A 12988-nucleotide genomic window follows, 5' to 3' on the forward strand; every position below is an offset into this window, starting at 1 on the left:
GGTTAAGCCATGAATAGCTTCCATCAATGTCTACTTACACCACTGAACAGATTTAAAAGATCTACATGCAAGGAAGACGGAGCAGGAATTCAGTTCCACTCATTACTAAATGCAGTAAATTTCAGGCTTTCCTAAGAAGCCAAACAATTAGCAGTTTGTATTTTTTGAACACTACAGAAAAAAAAATTACCAGCGTTTACTTGGAGAAGTACAAATTTTTACATTTTACGTGTGAAACTTCACTTGGAAATGAATGTACTCCTTCAAACACATTTACAGATTGTGTTTTATTGTAGTCAGTGTTCAACTCACACTTGAATATCTGTGAAAGACTGATCAGTTTTCTGGAATGAATGTCTCTGTACCACAACTCTTGAAGCAATTCTGCCAACTGAAATTTTCCATTTAGCTCACGGCTTGATGAGCAGACAAAAACTAGAAATGAAAAATATTCTTCCGAGTTGGACTGCATTAGCTTGCCCCAAAACTCTCCAGGATCTTCAGATATGCAGAAGAATATTATTATTGCTTCCTGAAACAAACTTCATTCTTCAGTTTGTAACAACACACTATTTTATCACCACCACTACTGTTCTAAGTGTTTCTGTCATGACTAACTTAGATGTCAGAAAGCCAGGTAAATATCCAGTTCTCTTTCCTAATCCGAATGCAATTCACACCTTTGAAGATGCACTATGTTTTAGAAGAAGCAATCATAAAAACATTCAGAAAGTAGAAAATAAAGGTTATAAATGGCATAACTGGAGAAGAAACATCTGGTTGGAGCATTACCACTCTCCAGATGAGTTTACACATACTTCTTAAATACTGAGCTCTGGTTGTTAGTACAAACATCAGTTCGCTCCATTAACTGGACAATAAATCAATAATGGCCTACGCTTCTGATTTGTAACCAGGGATTTCCTGGGAATTCTTACATAAACACAACATTCATTCATATTAAGCAATTTTATTTGAATTAAACTTATCCTGACCAGCTCGGAGTTTTCTACTTCCTTGATATTCATTAGAGCTTCCAATTGCTAACTCTATTAAGTTTTAAACAAATAGAGTCCTTATTAGATGAGTACAGATACGCAATAGAAAACACACAAACAAAATTTACTTAATGCCTGAAATTCAAGTACCACACTAAGGCAACCTGAAAAGAAAAGGCATTACTAATTGCAGGAAATTCAAAAACAGCAAAATCCAAGACTGAGATGCAGGTTCCCTTCTTGAGGCCCTAATTTTATTAATAGTAGTAGCCATACATCCTGAGTCAAGTATTTCTAACTCATTTATTGCCTGACTGCTATTTATGATGCATATTTTCACAAAGTTCTGTATCAGCACCTTTTGGGACAGTTTTCTCTGAAAATCAGCATTTTTCCTTCTCATAACATTCATAATGGGCTTTGATTGAATTGCTGTAGCATTATTTGCTCGTTGTTTTCCTGATATTCAGACCCCTTTGCTTTCTGCATGTTATTCTCACAGTTTAAAAAACAGTAGTAACTAAGCTAAGCATCTAGCTTGGAAATATTCATAAGGCTTCTGAATAACTAATTGGGTTTCATATCTAACAAAAGGAGGAACAAAACTGACTGCTGGGTGATTAATACCCTTCTTTTCTCTCACACTGTAAACTTTCATTTAAGTCTACAAAGAATAGAATGGCCTAGGTTGGAAGGGACCTCAAGGACCATGAATCTCCAACGTCCTGCCACAGGCAGGGCCACCAACCTCCACAAAGCACACTTCCCTCATGTTTCAGTTCAGCGCCTTGATTGCTGGGATAGTAGCTACTGAACCATACAGCAGTGGAGTTAATAGTTCTACAGATGCAGTTAAGACCATGGCAGAACTAATTCCCCCACTGGCTGAATGCTCTGAAACTTGCAGCAGTTGTACTCCACCAAATTAGAAGCTTGAGCAACTTCTATCAGCCTTCTAGCACCATTCATCTTCAAAATGCACAGCGTGAACATCTCAACAGTTTCTCCCACAGGCAATAATGCCAAAAATGAAAATCAAGGCTTTCTCTCGGCTGTCTAACCATGTAGTATTGATTTGAGTCCTTAAATACCTCCGTCTACGCATTCTCAATAGACAACCACACTGGACAGCACTACCCAATTATCAGGCTTAGGCTCAGCTTTCACCACTTCTCTTCCTTCCTCTGCAGTATAATTGTATTATACTTCCTCTCCCCGTATCATCCTAAGCACAGTGTGAAATGAGGTTCCCAAGACTTGCACAGCCAGCTCCTCTCACACTTGGAGACCCTAGGCCAACTGCATACGCACACACCGCAGCCAGTGACTCCAACCACCATACTACCCCTCTCTGTCTTCTTTCCATGTCATTTCGAAGAAAATTACTTTCCTCTGGAGTAAAGTGCTATCAAAATTGATGGGAACAGTTTGATTGAAAATAAGATCTTCAATTTTTAATTCATTTTAAAACTGTAGCCTCCCCCCTCCACCCATCCCCCTTCCCACAGGCACACGCAGACACGCACTCTCAATTTCTAACATGGCAAATTAGATTATGATGATGAACGCTATAGTCAGTTTCAATTGTTTCACTGGGCCATTAATCCAAATCACACAGTAACTACAAGTTTTACAAACATTAAATTACTTCATGTTTGATTAACACTAGTGGTAGCTTTCAAAAAAATCCGCACTTGCAGTTTCCAGGAGGGTCTAACATTGATTATGAGAACACAAATGTGAAGCTTCTGAGACTTCACTGGAATTTTCCATAAGAACTTTCTTCTCCCTACTGGCTACTACAGAAGCTTTGCGACATTTTGTCACAGTAACAGTGCCTGGGAAGAACAGAGTGGGATGTGGAGCAGTAAAGAGTTTTGCAGCTGAACCTGGAAGTAGCTACAGAATCCATCTTACCTGTGTAACGTTCCAGAGATAAACAATAGGGATGATGGAATGGTCAAGAGTACAAGTACCCACATGACAGCATCTTTGTTGGCTGAGAATAAATCCTTTGAAGAAGCTTGACCAGTGGAGAAGAAAGGAAATTGAAACCCAAAATGAATTAGACGCTACTGAATAGATAGGCCTACAGGCCTTCAGTATTGGTCCTTCCCTGGCAAGAAATACAGTTCTTTCAGTTGTTAAAAAGCAATGCAAAAACATGAAGATAGAGCGATGGAATAAAGCTTCCTTATATATATATATTTATTTAAATAGTATTTCACATATAGCCACCCAAAAAGTAAAATCTAAGTGTTCCACAGTCCTTCCCGACCGTATTTTTACTGATATTTTAAGCAATGTTTTACTAATACAAAGCCAGCTAGCGGCTACCCAGTGAGCAGCAACTTGCAGTATGATCTCTTCTACATTTTCATTTAAGAGGAAAGCCAAACAGTGAGCAAAGTAAAACAAACCGGCCAACTCCTGTGAACTTTTCAGCCAGTTTGTCTAACAGAAATCAGCTGCTTGAAGCGCTACAGCAAACCAGTTTATTAATACAAAACATGCCATAATTAGACTGTGAAAGCCCCGTTGAGAGCTTGATTAACTCACACATTTCAAACAGCATATGACAGATTCCAGGAAATCAGAAAACAACTCAGTACGAGATGTAGATCAACCAATCTAACATTTCTCCATGCAGAATAGGAGAACACTTTTGGCCTCTGCTACATTACTACATGCTATCTTGAAGCACTTACCATTTACTATCCTAGAGAATTTATTTACCATCAGGTAAATGGAAACCAGACATGAATGTTTCCTAAATGACAGAAATGCTCTCTAAGTAAGTATGAAGGCCTGAACTGAAGTAAGCATTACCCTGGCCCACAGAAGCCTCCAACCCATCCAGAGCTGCGGGGCTACCTGGCTTTGAGACCACTGTGTGAAGTTGTATGTCCATACACAACCGTGTTTTGGGTACACGACTGCACCTTGGGTACTCCATGCAAAGACCTGAAGATGACTCCTGCTCCTCCTTTGCAGAACACAGAAGGAGCACCAGCTCACCAGCATGCACACGCAGCAGCTCAGTGCTCCGAAACTCCATTTGCTGCCAGCAAATTCTAAACTATTTTATTTATCATGCCAAGGAGTCATCAGCACACTAGTCACGGCTGAACTTAATGCCTAAGTATGTGTGACTCGATTAAGGCAGAATAAGGCAACTGCATGGAGATGGTCATCTTTCCAGTCAGCAGTTTAACTACTGAACGTAATTGGGAATAGGTAGGCAACATCAGTCCAAGCTAAGAATGCTGACCAGAAAACAGAGAAACAAACAGACTCAAAAAAAACAAAGCAGCAAAGCAGAACTGCTAGTTCACTGTGCCCAGAGAAACTTCAAGATGATTTTATTCTTACAACTAATTGGCAAGTCCTGCTCCAGAAAACTTGCATGATAGTTGCCAGAATGGAAATATAACAACTATTAATTTGAGCAGACCTTCAAGGATGAAAATAACAAAGCAAACCACACTGCCTTTTGTTGCACAGCTGACTGTAATCGGGCAGCCCAGAGTTCCTGAAGAAGCTGCACAGGGAGGGGTGCAGCATCCCCAGGAAAGGGCGCTCTGGCCCACAGCTCCTCCTAAGTTAGATATCCAAATATTCTCCTAATCCACTGATACTTAGATTTATTTCTAAAACAAATGCTGTACCCATTATTTTGAAAACTGTTTACCAAACCGAAATCTAATGTAAAATTACTCCTAAGAGTCCTGACCCTTATTTTTCCAGAAATTTTCAGCACTCAGGTGTCAACTTCTTTAGCCTACAATAACATTTCAGAGCTACAGTTTACTGGAGAAAAATCAATAAAAAATGTCTTGTGTTAACCACTTGCACTGGAGAAGAGCCTAAGACACAGGGTTTGACTTCTGCTCTGTAGGACCCTTCAGCAGCACACATCTTGTTCTACTTATTATCCATTCCATCACCAAGGAAAAACAAAGTTTCTTTTCCAAAAACAGTACAAGCATAACAAAGTAAATTGGAAGACAATAAACAATAAAAATGCTAAGCATGGATAACTGACAGCTGGTAATTAGTCAAGAGAAAAACCCTCAAAGATATTTTCCCTGGCCTAACATTTCATTTACTTCCAAAAGTTTCACAACTTGAACTAAGAGGAAACACACAGTCATTACAGCAAGCAAATATTGTTCTGTTCTGAACTACCACGTATCAGTAACAAGTACTGCAGCCTTCTAGTACTAAAAAAGGTGAATTAAACAACAAGCTCTTTCTGTTCTCCATCTGTGGCATTAGGTAATTACACATCAATTTATTCTTCCACAACTCTATGCATTGATTTTTGTATAAAATATATTGCCAGCAGACACTTTCTTTGTTACATTACATCAAAGGGTAAGAATGCTTTATTGCATCTCCTCAGTTTGCTCTATCCACAGAACAGCTTTAAAGAGCCTGTCTAAACTCTAGGAGAATCACTGTCTGCAAGAGAAAACATAAAATTACTCTTCAGCAGAAAGCACTGCCTGTTTCATCTTCTTCAACTGCTCCCAATAACAAAGTAATCGAAAAGATTAGTGGTTGGTTTGGGGTTTTTTTGGTTAAGCACAACTGAGATGCAGACAGCATGTCTCCACGAACACAACCTGCAAGACCATTTCCATGCAAATTAGAGACCTGACAACTTGGAAGTACAGTTTTCAAGACAGCAGAAATAGACAAATACCTCACAGCTAATACTTAGCAAACTTTAGAAAAGGATAGCTAACTTTTTGTTAATGGTACATCCTTCTCACTTAGCCTTATGACTTGGCTTTCCCATCACCACCCTCCCAAATACTGTCATATTCATCTTCATGGATATAAAGACTGGTAGGGAAGCTGGACTGGAAAGAAAGAGAGAGAGGAAAAAGGAGAGGAAAAAGGTAAAAAACAACTTTTTTAAAGGAACTTATTATATCAATGTGCTGCAGCATGAAAAGAAAGTCTATGAAGTAGGTTTTGACCTTCGCCATAGGTGATGTATAAGGGATTGGTTATAACTAAAAATTTTACAGCAACTTCATTTTCTCTTACAAAGTTTGTGAAATGCAAACGGTACACGACTAAAGCACTCTACTCTTACGAAGACAGGCTGAGGGAGCTTGTTCAGCATGGAGAAAAGAAGGCTGCGGGGTGACCTCATTGCAGCCTTTCAGTACCTAAAGGGAGCCTGCAAACAGGAGGGGAATCAACTCTTTGAAAAGGTAGATAACTGCAGGACAAGGGGAAATGGTTTGAAGTTGAGGGAGGGGAGATTGAGGTTGGATGTCAGGGGGAAGTTATTTGCTATGAGAGTGGTGAGGTGCTGGAACAGCTGCCCAGAGAGGCTGTGATGCCCCATCCATCCCTGGAGGTGTTCAAGGCCAGGTTGGATGGGGCCCTGGGCAGCCTGGGCTGCTATGAACTGGGGAGGTTGGTGGCCCTGCATGTGGCAGAGGGTTGGAGCTTCATGATCCTTGAGGTCCCTTCTAACACTGGCCATTCTGTGGTTCTGTGATACAGCTGCTCACATAGGGGCATTTTATTCCCATAATATAAAACCAATATCCTATTTACCAGAAAGCTTTACAGAAACAGGACTAAAAGTGTAACAAACAAATAGGATGTTATAGAGTCAATTTGGAACTTTTTCCTTCTCTAAAATATAGCTAATTTTTTTATGTTTTTAAATATCTCAGATATTATTTTCTGTTTCACAAACAAACGAAGGCAAAAGACTATCATTTGACTCTTATCATAACATCAACAACTTTTGAACAACAACTTGAAGCAACATTCCAGATGACTTTCCATATTCCTTTGAAGTGACAGGAACAAGTTAAAGTCAGCAGTGACTAAAAAAGAAACATTAAATAATCCATTCAACAAAGACAAGTAAAGAGACACAAGCTAGATTATTTGTCTGTCAAGCGCTTTCCAAGTATACAGCCCAGATTTGCATCTTAAATACCTTTCAGCCTCAGCCAAAAAGTAGTCTATTTTCTAGTTGTAAAACTACACTGCAACACTGAGCAATACCATTCACTCATATAATCAAATAAAAATGAAGCCACAGGGAAAAACAAAAAAAAACAATACCAGAATCATTTGGGTTAGAAAAGACCCCAAAGTCCATCAAATCCAACTACATGCATGGAGCAACAGCGGACTCAAATGCAACTTCTGTTCTTCTCCAAAATAAATCCACTAGCTCCATAATAGCAGATCAAAAGTTTTTCATTTCACACATCTTCCATTATAAATCAACAAGCTTTTGCTTTAATTTCAATTGCTTGCACTGAAGAGCTCACCGTTTCATGGTCAATATACACAGCAGCAAAGCCTACCTCTGCCTCCAAGTCAATCCCTCACATCCTCCCATCAGACAACTGTTAACAAACAAATAATAAGAAATTCTAAACTATAATAAGAAAATCTAAAGTACCCCCACTGCATTGCTGTAAAACTGAAGTAAATACTATGAACTTAGCTATATCACATTACACGCAGATGAAAAATAGGCTTATCTGAATGCCAAAACAAAACAGATATGCTGCAGGGAAAGATTAGTCATATGTTTGACAACTCTGCATATTCAAATTGTAATATTCACAGAAAATTACAGCAGGCATTGGCACAAGTGCTTGAGAGCTACCAAGTGCAACAGAATAGTTGCAACAGTTCTCAACAGACTGAAAACAAGCAAGAAAAAAAGATTGTGTAGAAAAATAACGTAAATGCCCCAAAAATTGCATCTGTGGCACATTTACAAGTAGACCTGCAACTTGTAACTAAAGCCAGCAACTATCTTTCAAACAAAAAGATCACTCAAAATTAATGCTATAGAGAAAACACTGGATAGAGTGAAGTATGTCAGAACTCACGAGGGAAAAGCCAACAAATTGTCTGGGGATGGAGTTAATGCTGCAGGGAAACAAGCTTCACGGGCAGTGAGAACAGAAAGGAAAGAGAAACATTAGGTACAATAGTTTGCACTGCTGAAAACACAACATAAAAGAAATGAGCAGGGAAGAGGGAAGAGAAAGCACACAAACAAACAAACAAGCTAAACATGACGGGTATCCGTCAGAGGTTTTGTCTTTCTGTTTGCGTGGGGTTGCAGAATCCCCCACACCAATTTTGTACAAAGGATGGACAAACACAACATGGGGCAACAACTGGAGGTTTACCTGGTAGACTTCCAGAAACCAAGCTTGATTTCACTCTACAAGATTGTGGAAAAGCGGCCAGAATTTTGAGTCAAAGTCAAGTAAGAGGCTGTACATACACAAACTAAAACACATATTAGCTGGGATTTCACTAAATTCCAGACTCATTCAGTGGTCCCTCAACAAACGGATGGGTCAAGAAGAGATTTATTCTGTAATTCAGAAAGCATCTGCAAGAGAAGTGTGAAAGCTTCACATCACTTTGTCAACAAGATCACAGCGTTCACTGCCCAACAATCAAATGATGACTTAAATTGCTGCGTGCACGGCAACTTAATACAATTGCTATGACTTGAAAGAAATGTTATCTTCAGGAAGACATTAATGGTTTAGAAATACGGCTAAGAAAAACTGTCCTCAACCTTCTTACAAAGCATCACAGCAATGAGTAGCTGTAAGAACAGTGTTCCAGATGCTTGTGCCCAGTGAGGAGATGTCAAAGCTGCCATGCACTGCTTTCACTCGTTTGTGCCATGGTAGCAATGGAACAACTTACTAGGCCAGTTATGGAGATCACATCATTAGGAAGAAAAACAAAACCTGGGGTCAGTCAGCATTACTGAGCTGTGTGACTCAAAATGCGTTTCAGAGTGCAAATATGCAAGTCAGTTGAAAACACCAACGCTGTATTTATCAGACTCCCAGTTAAGGACAGTTCACAACTAACAGTGAGACTCTGAGGTACTCGCAGATACAGGACTGCACAGAAAGTATTTGCCAATGCTTGACAATCAGTACAGGATCTCCACAAAAAATACTTGTGAACTTCCCGAAATACCCTACCCAAAACTCATTCAGCTCTTTAATTCCACTCATTATGTCAATTGTTCTAGAATTTTCAGCTCTATCTTCAGCATTCAAGTTGAAAGACAACTTTATGTTGATTTAGGAAAAACAGAGCTTGTCAATTTTCAACAGGTTGTGTGCTTTTAAGGAACCTGAGTACTTCAGCAAAGTTCTGTCACGCCGTTGTTTTTAGGTGCTCAAATTAGCTTAGACTGTAAAAACCACTGAAAAACTCTTTTTGAACTACTGGAATTAAGACTTCTCTGCTTACTGATTGCAAATACATAAATGAAGCGTTGAAAGATACGCTAATAAAATTGTCTGTATGAAGAAATGGCATCTTCCTGCTTGTTAAATAATTTCTTCAACTTTGAAGACCATCTGAGCCATCAAACTCACCAAAACAACTGCAAAGTGCTTGATAAACCACACAGAACTTACAGGATCGAGTGCAATAAACACAGAGAGTGACAAAGAAACTAAGAAAACATTTTCAACTATTGTATTTATTCTACATATTAAAATTGGCCAAAAGGAGCATGAAAAACAAAAAAAAAATGCTTGAAAGGACTTAATTAAAACTCAGCTGACTTTACTTGTGCATCAAATTTGATTTAATCAACAGTAAGGCAATTAAATATTACAAACGTTTCATTCTAAGTGTTTTATCCTACTCTACTGTTACACTCTATTGGGAATCAGCAAAACTCCCCTACCATCAATACAGAGAACCCTTGCTTTAAGAAAGGCTTTTGAAAACAGATCAGAGCCTTTAACAATTTAGGAAAGATATCAAAACACCGTTGGACAAGGAAAATGAGAAACTAATTAGACTTCCTGCCAGTGCAACAGTCACAAACCCATTAATTCACCAGAGGCCTACTTTCTTATTCTGGAAGTATTGTGCTCTTGTACTGTAAGTACATCACTAACACTAAGTAGGAAAACACACCAACACACCAAGCAGACCTCAAAGCACAACTGAGTTCACTCCTTCTTACTGAATTCTCTCACTCAAGCTTAGGCCAACCCTCCAGTGCTCTCATTAGGAGAAAAGCAGCCTCCTAACAGGCTGTGAAGATCCCATCTTAGGAAAGATCACGACTGCGTTAGTGTGTGCACTGCAATGACTTCTGGAACAAAAATGTCTAAGTGTGAATCAGCTCGTGTTGTCTTTCATTTACAAAATGGTTTTGTTGCAGTATTCTCATTTGTCACTGCTTTTAAGAAATCCAGGGACTAATTCCCAGTATTTTTCTCCATATTAAATGGTAACAGTAATCAGAGCAACCACTGCATTCCTGCAGTTCTATCTCTAACAATAGCTAGGAGCCCCAAACAAACTGTTTTAGCCGCAAGCTAAACTGTGCCAAGTAGAGGTGAAAAACAGCAACTATTTTTATATTGCACACAGTTAAAAATGGAATCTCTGACAGCACCGAGTTCATATTTGAAAGATGATCTACCAGTCATGCAGCATCTTTCACAGCTTGGGGGTGATTTGGAGTGCCTCAGTCTGAAATCTTTAAGAGCTGACCAATTTTAAGGAATAAAATACAGAGCAAAAGCAAAATTTAAACTACTTTAGTAAACAATAAACCTTACAACTTAATATCCAATATGCTCTGATTCGTTGTAGGTTATCTGAGGCTTTCTAACATGAGTAGGTAACTATCTCAACATATTACAAAAAGTGACTGTACAGAATCAGGATACAGGAAACACTAAGCTATGAACTACCACAATTCCAACCTTGCCCTTAATTGAGCCCATTGTCAAAATCCTCTGCTGTTGCTGGCTAACTTCAGTAGGTAGAAGTTGAATTTGTTCAGGCTGTACCTAAGTATTTTACCTGTTTTTATATGTCTGCTTAAACTGAGCAAAATATATGCAACACAAACACTAGGAGCACAGGAACTTGCTAAAGCTAACAGGTGAAGAGTACAGCCTTAACCAGAACCCTCACTTGTCTCAGGAAGATGTTCCTTTGCCAACAGACTTGCACATCCCCCTTCCACCTCTCACTAGGAACCGTGCTGCAACCAACTGCCCTTTCCCCAGGCATTGAATATCTCCCAACAGAACGAGTACTGCAGATTTATTTCAGCCATTTGATCACAAATCGAACCCAAATGACACCGAAACCTTTAAGCTGCCATTTGTGTTGAAACAGGCTGCATTCAAAGAGCAATACAAACTGCAGCCTGCAAACCTCAACAGCCCCTTTCCTTACACCTCCTCCAGCTTGTTGTAAGAGCACAGGATGAGCAGCATCACTAAACCAATGGTAATTTACATTGTTATTACTGATGTGGAGGTGGTGGCATGCACATACTTGGGCCAGTTTGTCACCAGTACACACGAGGGGCTTGTACTAGAGGATACGGCTCTGGTTCAGAGGGAACTCAGCTGGGTAAAGGAATGGGCTGACAGAAACCTCACTAAGACTAACAGTAGGTGAACAGAATACTGGAAATTAAAAAAAAAAAAAAAGAAATTAAACAGCCCAGTGTAATGGGCTACCATTGGGGCTAACTGATCACAAATCAACTCCTGACAAGAACAGGCAGGGTCTGGCAGGTAAATTGAAACTGAATCCAAACTGCACCCTCACAGAACTGAATGCTGAGGGCATACCAAACTGCACCAGCCACAGTGAAAGCAGCAAGTAAAGCAAGAAGGATTTTATCACCCTTCTCCTCATCTGTAAGGCCGCATCTTCAGCACTGGCTGTCACGTTTTATACTAGTGGTCAAAAAATTCCTATAGTGCAGAGTCAAGAAAATGGTTTGAGGCTATGTGCATCCAGGATACATAAGCAGAGGCTGAGAGAACAGTCTGTTCAATCCTTCTCACTGTATTCTACTATATAAAAACAAACAGACTTGCTGGGAAAAGTTCAGTGAAAGGAAATTATTGTGAAAATTGCAATCGTCCAAGTTCAGGATCATTAAGTCCAACTGGAAAGAAGACAACAGATGTTATCTGCAGCAGAAGAAATTCAGGTTAGATATAAAGAAACAAAATCTCCAATGTAAGCATCATCGAAACTGGAACAAGTTGCCCTGAAAAGCTGAGTACTCTATACCCTTGGAAACACTCAGAACAAGTGGACACAGCCTGTAACAGCCCATATACCTTTGGCTCTGCTCTGGGAAGGCAATTGCAGCAGATCAGTTCCAGATGGTACAGAAACAGCCTGGAATCATGCTAGCTGAAGGCCGTATGGGGCTGGCCAGGCTGCAAAAGTTGTTCACAGCAGCCCTTCTGGTGCCAGGTTACGGCCAACACAGCACTGGCAGCACAACTGCACTTCAGCTACGGCAAAAGCGAGCCAGCATAGTACCAAGGCTGTGGATGAGAGGGTGCCACAGCCAACACACCACTGACTACGAGATGATGCTCAGCAGTGAAAGCTCAGGGAGAAGAGGAGGAAGAAAGGAGACATTTGTGGTTATGGTGTTCCTCTTCAAAGTAGCAGCAAGCTGCGCGACTGTCTTCCAAAAAGTGCCTGGACATCAGTCTGCCTTTGGGAAGCAGAGAATTCGTTTTTTTTTAAGCTTTACTTGAGCACGAGGCTTTTGTTTTCCCTATTAAACAATCATTATCTCAAGCAATGAGTGTTCTTACCTTCCTTCTATTTCATCTTCATCCCACGTGAGAGGGGAACGATCAAGACGCTGGGTTGGTATCTGGCTGTTGGCTAAGGTCAACTCACCACAGATCCCCTCAACTAGAATCATTCTGTGCTTTGCTATCATGTGTAAATGTTTCTTAACACATTTCTCATGTATTCTGTAGGCTTCACAAAGCACATCACAAGGCTACGAGGAAGCAGGTGATCATTACAAACATTTTTAAACGTTCCAAACTTTCTCAAGTTTTTTTTTTAATGGCAGAAAATTTAACAAATTATGTACAGGCCAATATCCCCGGAGGGCAATCAATTGCTATCACAAGCCAAGAATCTAT

The 12988-nt window shown here is 39.8% G+C and overlaps 1 protein-coding gene across 8 annotated transcripts in view; it reads right to left on the reverse strand.

Annotated features, from left to right (window-relative positions):
- MARCHF1 (membrane associated ring-CH-type finger 1) overlaps nucleotides 1-12988 on the reverse strand; it is a 284313-nt gene that overhangs the window by 169769 nt on the left and 101556 nt on the right. Inside the window, exon 1 of one of the 8 annotated variants that reach the window (XM_048942372.1) lies at nucleotides 7886-7920. The exons of the other annotated variants lie outside the window; for them this stretch is intronic. The gene's annotated coding sequence lies outside the window, so the exon portion shown is untranslated. Of the gene's footprint in view, nucleotides 1-7885; nucleotides 7921-12988 lie in introns of those variants that run through there. 8 annotated transcript variants of the gene reach the window in all.

The sequence above is a fragment of the Lagopus muta genome, chromosome 4 (genome assembly GCF_023343835.1).
Source record: "Lagopus muta isolate bLagMut1 chromosome 4, bLagMut1 primary, whole genome shotgun sequence".
NCBI classification, from domain to species: Eukaryota; Metazoa; Chordata; class Aves; order Galliformes; family Phasianidae; genus Lagopus; species Lagopus muta.